We start from the raw sequence: 10613 nt of genomic DNA on the forward strand, positions 1-10613 counted from the left end.
ATTTTTCCAAAGACGACATAGGAATGGCCACCATGTATATAAAAACATCACTAACCCTCAGGGAAATACATATCAAAACCACAATGAGATAACACCTCACACCTATTAGGATGGTTATTTCTGAAAATAGAAGAAAAGATAATAAGCAATGGTGAGGATGTGGAGAAATTGGAACCCTTACACACTTTTGGTTGGAACATATAATGGTGTAGCCACTACGGAAAACAGTGTAAAGTTCTAAAAAACTAAACTAAAAAAACTAAAAATGGAACTACCATATGAGCTCTCAATCCCACTTCTGAGTATATATCCAAAAGAATTGAAATCAGATCCCAAAGAGATATTTAAACTACCATATTAATCACAACATTTTTCACAATAGCCAAGGTATGGAAATAACCCAGATGTCCATTGACAGATAAATGGATAAAGAAAATGTGGTATATACATGCAGTGGAATATTATTCAGCCTTAAAAAAGAAGGAAATTCTGGCATTTGTGACAACATGAATGAACCTGGAGGACATAATGCTAAGTGAAATAATCCAAGTGCAGAAGGACAAATACTGCATTATTGCACTTATATGGCTATCAAAAAATAGTCACTCATAGAAGTAGAGAATAGAATGGTAGTTGGCAGGGGCTAGGGAAGGGCAAAATAGAGAACTGGTTTTCAGTGGGTATAAAGCTTCTGTTATGCTAAGTGAATATATTCTAGAAATCAAGCACCTATAGTTAACAATGGGGTATTTTGTACTTTAAAATATGTTTGATTATAGATCTCATGTAAAATGTTCTTAACAAAACAACAAACATACAAACAAAAACAAAAGACACGAGGAAATTTTTGGAGGTGATGGATATGTTTAATACCTTGGTCATGGTGATGGTATAACAGGTGTATGCATATGTCCAAATTCTTCAAGATGTATACAATAAATATATGCAGTTTAAAAGTATCAATTATACCTCAATAAAGCTAAAAACAAAAAGACAAAGAAAATCTATCCACCAGCAACAGGTGATATTAGAGAAGCTTGTCTGTTCATGCAGGGCAGTTGGTCATAAAATAATAAAACAAAACAAAACAAAATATAAATAAAATAAAATCAGATATATTGACAATCAAAAAGAAAGATAAAAACAAACAAAACCCCCCAAAACAGAAATACTAGTCCTTGGTGCAGCCAGTTTTGGACCTAAGATTTTTAGAACCCCATGTGTACTTTTCATTATAACCATCATTTTTGCTTAGAACCATCTGTTTTAATTTGAATTAAATTAAATTAGATTTAGATAAATTTCACCAAAAATACTTTTCCTTGCTCTGCTTGTCCCATAAAGTTCTTTTTAAAAATTCATCTGAAGTTCTTTTTTACACCCTTATTGCCAAACTGTCAAAATATTTTTCAAAGTGGGCTGTATCACTTTGCAATTCCACAGGCAATATATGAGGGTTCTATTTGTTCTACATTCTCTGCTCTACATCCTCACCAACACTTGGTATGATCAGTTTTTTAATTTTAAAAAGGTGTGTAGTGTTATTTCTTTGGGATTTTAATTTGCATTTCAACATGTTGAGTGTATTTTCACGTGCTCATTTGCCATCTACATATAGTCTTGTCTGATCAGTTGTCTTGTGCATGTTTTATTGGATTGTTTGTCCTCTTGTTGTTTTGAGAATTTACTATTTATTTTTATTTATTTTTGGTATTCTGAAAGTTTACATTAATACCCCTTTATCTAAGTCTTTATACATTTTTGCTGGATACTCATGATATTTATTTTTAAAGAGGTTTCTTGCAATATATCTTTGATAAGTTTCTCCGATTTTTTCTCTGTTCTCAGTAACTGGAAATTTTCTTGATCTAACTCTAGATCACATTTATTAAGACTTTATTTTTTATTGTTTCACTTCTTTTATCTTTTTATTCAGCTTTCTAAAGATTCGTTGAACTGATGATTTCAAGTCTTCCACTGAATACTTGTCTTTAGCTCCTGATTTCCAGTAGATTTCTATAAGTCTACTTAATTACCTTAATTAACAGACGCCTAAAACAAATATACAGCTTAACCAGTTAAGTCTCCTTCTTGAGTTTTGATACCAATATTATGCCAACTTCCTACAAAGTATTGGAAGCTCATTCTTTCCCTCCCCAATGGAAGGGTTTACACAGCACCAGGCTTATATGTTTCCCATGGATTTATAAGCCCTGACATCCCTGAACCTGACAATAACCTAATGTTCTTTGAAAAGGACAAAAAGTAGACTGTGGGGAACAGGAATTCTTAAGTTGTACTGACTTTGGTTGAAGTGTTTTCACTGAGGCAATCTCAACTTGGAGCAAGCTAAAACCAGGGATACATGCTGATTTCTGTTATTTTCCCCAAGTCACCTGATGACTAACTTTGATTAAGAAATTTAGGTGAGGAGACACTCAAGGAGAAGACAGAAAATGCAGTCAATAAAGAAAGAAGGGGAGATTTTTTTTTTTCTTGTAGAAGTAGATAAATCCCTGTGTTTTGTTCTGCTTAGACTCAAGTCTATCCATAAAAGGTGTGTGGAAGTCTCCTTATATCCTTCAGCTTTGGATCATAGACCAGTGTCAGGATCTATCTTTGGGTTAGTAGCATGCTGAAGATGGATCCTAGCTGCCTTAGCTGGGGACCCTGAGGAAAAGATATATAGGCTTTCTGTTGTTGATGTCATATAAATGAAACCCTAGACTGTGTAACCTTTTGAGTGAGGTTATTTTCACTTTGTATAATGCATTTGAGATTCAGCCATGTGGTTGTATATAGCAGTATTTCTTTCCTTTTTATCCTTAATAGTATTTCCCTAATAGATATAACACAGTTTTTTTTATATATATATATATACATTCACCAACTGAAGGACATTTGAGTTGTTTTCAGTTCTTGGTAATTATGAATAAAGCCACCATAAATTTCTATCTATAGGTTTTGAATTAACATAACTTTTTTCTCTTAGATAATAATCTAGGAGTGGGATTGCTGGGTCATGTAGTAAGTATATGTTTCAAACTATAGGAAACTGCCAAGCTCTATTCCAAATTGGCTGTATCATTTTGCATTCCCATCAGCAATATGTAAGAGTTCCAGTTGCACTGCAAACGCTAGTGAGCTTTTTATTTTTATTTTTTTTAAGATTTTATTTATTTATTTGACAGAGACACAGCGAGAGAGTGAACACAAGCAGGGGGAGTGGCAGAGGGAGAAGCAGGCTTCCCGCAGAGCAGGGAGCCTGATGTGGGGCTCGATCCCAGAACCCTGGGATCATGACCTGATCCGAAGGCAGACACTTAACGACTGAGCCACCCAGGCGCACCCCCGTAGTGAGCTTTTTAGTACTGTTGTTATTTCTCTCTCTGTTATGAAGTAAGTACTTCATCAGATATGTGCTTTGCGAACATTTTGTACCCATATGTGACTTGGCTTTTCTTTCTCTTAACCGTGTCTTTTGAAGAGCATAATTTGTTAATTTTGAAGGGCACTGTATCAAGTTTTCAATACATTGTGTTTATGGTGTCTTATTTAAGAAAACTTTGCCTATCTAAGGGTCACAAATATGTTCTTCTTTGTTTCCTTCTATAAGTCTCATTGTTTTAAGTGTTCCATTTAGCTCTATGATCCATATTAGGTTAATTTTTGTATTTGGACTAAAGTCAAGGTAAAGGGTCATTTTTTTTCTTATGGAGTCCAATTATTCCAACATTTTCCAAATTGAAAAATTTATCTTTCTCCATTGAATTGACTTTGCACCTTTGTTGAAATTAATTGATCATATGTATGAGTCTATTTCTGGACTCCTCTGGTATGTCACTTTCTTCTCAATACCGCACTGTCTTGATTACTATAAGATTGTATTTAGTCTTGATATTAGATAGTGTGAGTTCTCCAACTTGTCCTTCCTCAGAATTGTTTTGGCTATTCTAGTTCCTTTGTCTTTCTTTTTTTTTAAATTTTATTATGTTGTGTTAATCACCATACATTACATCATTAGTTTTTGACGTAGTATTCCATGATTCATTGTTTGCGTATAACACACAGTGTTCCTTTGCCTTTCTATATAATTTTTAGAATCAGCTCTGATGAAGTGCGTTGAGGAATGAATGGTTTTAGGATAAACTGAAGCAGTTTTCTTTGACGGACACAGATAACTGTGCAAGTAGCTACAGAAGGATGTATGGGATGGGGCTTAGTATTTTCTCCCCTTAACTTGGGAACAAATCAATGTAGAGGAGGTAATTTATGGTTCAGGAGAGAAAAGCAATAATTGCAGGAGCAAAGTCGCTGAGATGTGGAAGACATGGGATCCTGAGCAGAGGTGAGGGGCTGGTTGCAGTTAGGAACATGTATGCAGAGAGGTGGCAGAGAATTTGAGGGTAGAAACAGGTAGACTGGGTTTGGGAAGCTCTGAGAAGTTCCACCTTATTACTTCTATTATCTCAATGAATTATTCAGGAAGGTCATTAGAAAGAAAGGGAGTTGCTAGCAATTGAGGAGTACTGTGGTATAGGTAAAATGAGAGTGAAAGTAAGAAACCATTCATTCATGGTCATGCATTTAAGATAAAATAATGGTTTTAAGGTTTGAGATAAAATGTAGTTTTGAGGTTTTCTCATCATCACTTGGTTGCTCAGACACAGGAATTATTATATTATTATGTGGTCATTATATTATTAGTAGTAGGAGGAGGAGTTGTAGCATAGTCAGAGGCACTAAAAGTATGTATATTAGTTTGCTCAGGCTTCCATAACAAAGTACCACAGACTGGGTGGCCTAAAAACAGAATTTTTTTTTTCTTATAATTCTGGAGTCTACAAGTCTGAGATCAAAGTGTCAGCGGAGTTGGTTTCTGCTAAGTCCTCTCTCTTGGCTTGGAGATGGCTATTTTCTCCTTGTGCCTTTACATGGTCTTCCCTCTATATATGTCTGTGTCCTAAATCCCTCTTTTTATGAGGACTCCGGTCATATTGGGTGAAGGTCCACCCTAATCACCTCAGTTTAACTTATTGATCTCTTTGGAAAGATACTATTTCCAAATTTAGTCATATTCTGAGTTGCCAGTTGTTAGGACTCCAACATAGGAATTTTGAGGGAACACAACTCAGCCCACAACAGTACTATTATTTGTTCTATTTTAATATTATCTTTACTTCTATTACTAATCCAATTAATTTTATTCTGATAATGATCTTGCAAGGTAGGAAGTAGTCACTGAAGCTCAGGTATTATATCTTTTGCCAAACCTCCCTAGGAATGGAAGTCAAACTGATATAACTTGTGTGTTTTTTGAGTGGGGTGTAGCTGACATAGAAAGTCAATCTATTTGTTATCACTACTTCATTTGTAGTGAAACTAGAAATATTCAGCATCACAAAAGAAAATAATAATCCAGGGTAATCAAGTTTTATGAATCTATAGAGATAGTGGAAATCATACTGGATGTAGAATCCAATGAAATGCAGACAGTCAGGCATCTGGAAGAAACCACTACCAAAAGTCCCCGCCCCCTGCACTCCTGAGGCAAATGATTAGCAAAGGAATCCTCAGGCCACTGCAAACATTCACACCTTCACACCTGCCAAAGCCATACATCTGTGATCACTTCTGAGAGAAATAAAAATGGCCTCTACTTCCCTTAGAGAAAGGCCTATCATTAGCAATACCTAAGAGGTTGTGGAGCACCACCTAGAATACCAAGAATCTAGCACTAGCAGTACAGAGGAGAGCAGAGAAGGAGGTGGAAAAGAGGAGTAGTGGGAGTTAGTCTTGAAGAGAATCAGCATTGTTCTGTATGGCAACTGCCTCCGGGGAGGCTATTACAGTTTTCCTTATGCAAGGTAGGATTAATCCCCTCAGACAAAGCTACTTCAACTGGCAAAGAAGACTCTTCAGAATTTAGGAGTTCAATGTCCCCAGCTTTGTCAGGGTCTTCTAACATGTTCCCTTTCCAACTTTCAGGATTCCATTGTTTTCCAATCAATGCCTTCACTTTAGCAGTAAACACCTTGCAAGCCTCGGAGTTCAACTTGTGTTGTAATTCAGCCACTCACAGGATGAGATTGTGCAATCTGAGTCCTGTGACTCTAGGAAATAAAGTCTCTTTCAGGGCAGACACAGAATGTTTCAGATCATTTATGTGGTGTTTGAGCTGGGAATTTGAACTCTTGGGTTCATTCTTTTCTTTCCCTACTTTGTCCAGCAACACTAGGAACAACCAGCCAATATCATTATACCTGTTAATTTGATAAACATTTGAAAGCATCATATGCATGATCACCTAGTTCCTTGCTTCTTATAAGTATCTTATTAGGAGTATCTAATGTTGATATTTTGCTTATTTCTATCGCCACATTGTGTCATGGCTATCAAGGCTCTCTTTACTCCTGGAAATAGAGTCATTAGTGCCATTAAATCTAACCAGATTAGAGAGACAATACCAGAAACTCCAGAACTAATTAAAAAGATTTTTCCTTAAGATTCTGTTCTTCTGGGGACACCTGGGTGGTTCAGTTGGTTAAGTGTCTACCTTCAGCTCAGGTCATGATCCCAGGGTCCTGGGATCGAGTCCTGCATTGGGTTCCCTGCTCATTGGGCAGCCTGCTTCTCCCTCTGCCTACCTCTCCCCCTGCTTGTGCTCTCTCTCTCTCTCTCTCTCTGACAAATAAATAAAATCTTAAAAAAAAGATTCTGGGGTGCCTGGGTGGCTCAGATGGCTAAGAGTCTGCCTTCAGCTCAGGTCATGATCCCAGCGTCCTGGGATGGGGTCCCGCATCAGGCTCCCTGCTCCTTGGGAGCCTGCTTCTCCCTCTGCTTCTCTCTCTCTCTCTCTCTCTCTCCCCCTCTGTCTCTCATGAATAAATAAATAAAATCTTTAAAAAAAAAAGATTCTGTTCTTCTGGAAACATTTGGTACCATAATCTATATTAGTAAGGTTCTCCAGAGAAACAAAACCAGTAAGTAGGATGTTTATAAACATGAGACGATTTACTACAAGGAATTGACTTATGAGATTATAGAGGCTGATAAATCCAAAATTTGCAGTGTGGGCCAGCAGCCTGGAGACCCAGGAGAACCAATGGTGCAGATAAAGTCCAAAATCAATCTGCTGGAGAATTCCCTCTGGCTCACAGAAGATGGTTTCTTTGTTCCAATTAGGCCTTCAACTGATTGGATGAGGCCCACTCATACTATGAAGAGCAGTCGGCTTGCTCAAGTTCACTAATGTAATTTTTTTTAAAAGTTTTAAAAGATTTTATTTATTTATTTGACAGAGAGAGACACAGCGAGAGAGGGAACACAAGCGGGGGAGTGGGTGAGGGAGAAGCAGGCTTCCTGCCGAGCAGGGAGCCCGATGTGGGGCTCGATCCCAGGACCCTGGGACCATGACCTGAGCCAAAGGCAGACGCTCAATAACTGAGCCACCCAGGTGCCCTCACTGATGTAATTTTTTTTAATAAAATTTAATTTTATTCTAGTACATTAATACCAAGGTATGCCTGGTAACCCAGTGATAATTCAAAGGTTTAGTAGTTCACAACATTTTTAGAAAGCACATAATATTAACATTCAAATAAGGCATTATAGAAAGTTTTGTAAAGAATTAAATGTTTATTATAATCCTTTTTAAAAGCCTTGGTCCATTTTGAAAGATCAACATTGAATTTTTAAAAATCAAAAGAAAAAGAAAATGAGTTTTTCCCCACAACATACATAAAGAACTACTTGCTTGCTGACATTTGTATTTTAAGTGCCTGGAACAAAATGGGTCAAATGTTCAAAGGCAGTTAATAACAGCTTGTACAAGGACTTGTTTCATTTGATTTAGCACCAAGTAAAGTAAGAGTAAATATGCCATTGAAGATGTAGTTGTGTTTCTCCTCAACCTCTCATTGCCTCATTCTTCCTACCAGGTCATGGGACATAAGTATGTATCCTTGTTGCCCCACTAAGAAGTCAAATCATCTTCATTTTTAATTGGCTACTCACACATACAGGCAGAGTTCTTTCCCTGCCAGATGATAGAAGGGCAGTGAAAGCCAGCAGGTGTCAACTTCTTTGATTAGAAATAAAGAATTCCTTCAGCAAACTCAATTACTTTCCTGGTCTTTTTTAACCTGTCATGTAAATCCTTCTAATTGCTACACCTGTTTACTAATTATAATTGCTTTATATGTAGGGAATTTTCCCCAGGCATACCTGATCTATTTCTATTTCCTAAGGACAAAGTATGCTTCCTTTACTTAGGGCCATGGGTTTTTTCTTTTCTTTTTGTACTTTAATTTGTTACTCATCAAGGCAGATCATCCATAGCAATCAAAAAGAGAAACTGGCAAGTAGACTCTAAAGCACATATTTCTTAGCCTGAGTAACATCTGAAAACATAAGACTATAATTACATTTTCCATTGAAACCTCGACTTCGGTGCTTTTGCAAGAACTTCTAAAGTCAATTTCTAACATAAATCATTTTCCTCAATGCACATGTATTCTCAAAAGAAAATATGTCATAGGAAAGTAATATTTTCCTATATGCTAATTTAGTACAATTTTATAGCAGGCTGAAACTTCTGAGTAAACTGAAGGTACGTTTAATAACAAAATAAATATAGCATATATGGCTAAGCTTATAAGTTTCTTAGTGTAAAAGCAGCAGTAAATTTGCATCCTGAAACTAATCTGCATATTCCTTGTTTTTCTTAAATTTGATGGATATGGTGTCTCACAAAACCATGTACCACACTGCTAATGATGCCAGGTTTTTGGCATCAGTATATGCAAATTTCTGTGATGAGATACTTTCCCAAATGGCATGGAATTTTTTTAACTTTTCCAGAAAAATAAGAAAATTTTTATCAACCATTTACTCTTCCAAACAAAAGTTATATTACAACCAATTGCTCTTTTAATTAGGCTTTGGAAGATTTTTCAAAAGTTATGACATACCTGATGTTTTTGATTTGCACACCGATAGAAGATAACTGGATAAAACACACTAGATGAAAAGATGAATCTTAGTATCTGACTTATTTGGCACATCCTTAATTTCCAGAATAAAATCAGTAGAAGTAAAACTAATAATTTTCAAAGAATTCATACATGTAAGTCTCAGGACAAGGAACTTCTAAATGCAGAGATGAGGAGCCTCTGCTTATCTTACTAGTTACATGCATCTTTCCTCAGAGTAACTGATACTTTCTGGTTTATTTGTGGAACTTTTGTTCATAGGAAAGCAGAGACATAGGGTCAGATCTTGTCAGTTTCTGTTCAGGAGAATGGTTCCAACATCCCAACACCACCTTTTTCTGGTAATATTCCAGGACTGACCCTGTTTAGATTTCATAAGCCTTCAGTCTCTTGACAACTGTCTCCAGCTTATCATCCTCACACTGAATGAGAGGCTCTCCAGTCAGGCCACCAACACCCACAGTTTTGGGAGGGTTGAATTCCATGTTGTTGACTTGGCCACTGGCTAGATGAACCCAGCAAGCAGTAAGACGCTGCTTAATAACTTCAAAAGGCACTTTCGGATTAATTACTGTGTCTATTTGATAAGCTCTATCCAGGGCTTTGCCTGTGGAAGTGTCCTTGGAAAACCATCCAATAGCCAGCTATAGTGGGTGAGGTTTTTCAGCTCACGAAGGGCCAGTTGAATCAGGACATCATCTGGGATGAGCTTCCCTTGGTCAGTGAAAATCTTGGCTAACATACCAGTTTCAGTGCCTCGAGGCATGTTGTTTTGGAGCAGGCCCCGCTGGAGAGGTGCTTCAGTGCAAAGTGGTTGCTGATACAGGACAACATCGTACCCCCACGATCACTGCACTCAGCAACCTCACCAAGGACCCCATCGCCCAAAGGAGAGGCCCAGACAGAGCCTACAGGGGGCTCCGGCCTGGCTGTGCGCTCCTTTTGCTCCATGGCCCAGCCCCGGAAGGCCAGCTGCAGAATGTTAATCTCATTCAAAAACACCCTCTAATTTGAAACATAAAATTATCCATCACGCCAAGTATAAATTGAATGAGATCAGAGATATAACTGCAATTTGATCCCCAGAATTAAGACCATGAAATTTTGCCAATTTTGCATTTCAGCAGTTGTTAAAATTAATTCAGTACCTATACTATAGAAGCACAAATGGCAATTAGTGACCCTTTATCTTTTTCTTGTATGAATTCATTTAGGAATGGTTGGATTTCCAGTTGGGTCAGAATCTGGACCTTTGTTTCATTTTTTTCTTCTCCCTATACCCACTTTTCTTCTTCTTTTTCTTCTCCTTTTTCTCCTCCTTCTTCTTTGTCTCCTCTTCCTTCTTCCTCTCCTCTTTTCTCCTTTTTAAGTTTTTATTTTAATTCCAGTATAGTTAACATACAGGTGTATTATTAGTTTCAGGTGTACAATAGAGTGATTCAACACTTCCATACATCAGCTGGTGCTCATCACAACGAGGGCACTCCTTAATCCTCATCTCTCGCTTTCTCTCTCTCCCTCCCTCTCTTTTTCTCTCTTTCCATATACTTGGAGGCATTATCCCTACCCCATTTATTTATAAATTTCTTTTTCCAGAGAGCCTCAAATTGGTATCATGAG

General features: G+C 37.2%; 1 pseudogene; it reads right to left on the reverse strand.

The window, feature by feature from the left end:
* Positions 1–9189: 9189 nt before the first annotated feature.
* LOC112812908 (GTP:AMP phosphotransferase AK3, mitochondrial pseudogene) lies at positions 9190–9874 on the reverse strand (annotated as a pseudogene).
* Positions 9875–10613: the final 739 nt, after the last annotated feature.

Source organism: Callorhinus ursinus, unplaced genomic scaffold (genome assembly GCF_003265705.2).
Source record: "Callorhinus ursinus isolate GAN/ISIS: 27379988/994484 unplaced genomic scaffold, GSC_fseal_2.0 scaffold16, whole genome shotgun sequence".
NCBI classification, from domain to species: Eukaryota; Metazoa; Chordata; class Mammalia; order Carnivora; family Otariidae; genus Callorhinus; species Callorhinus ursinus.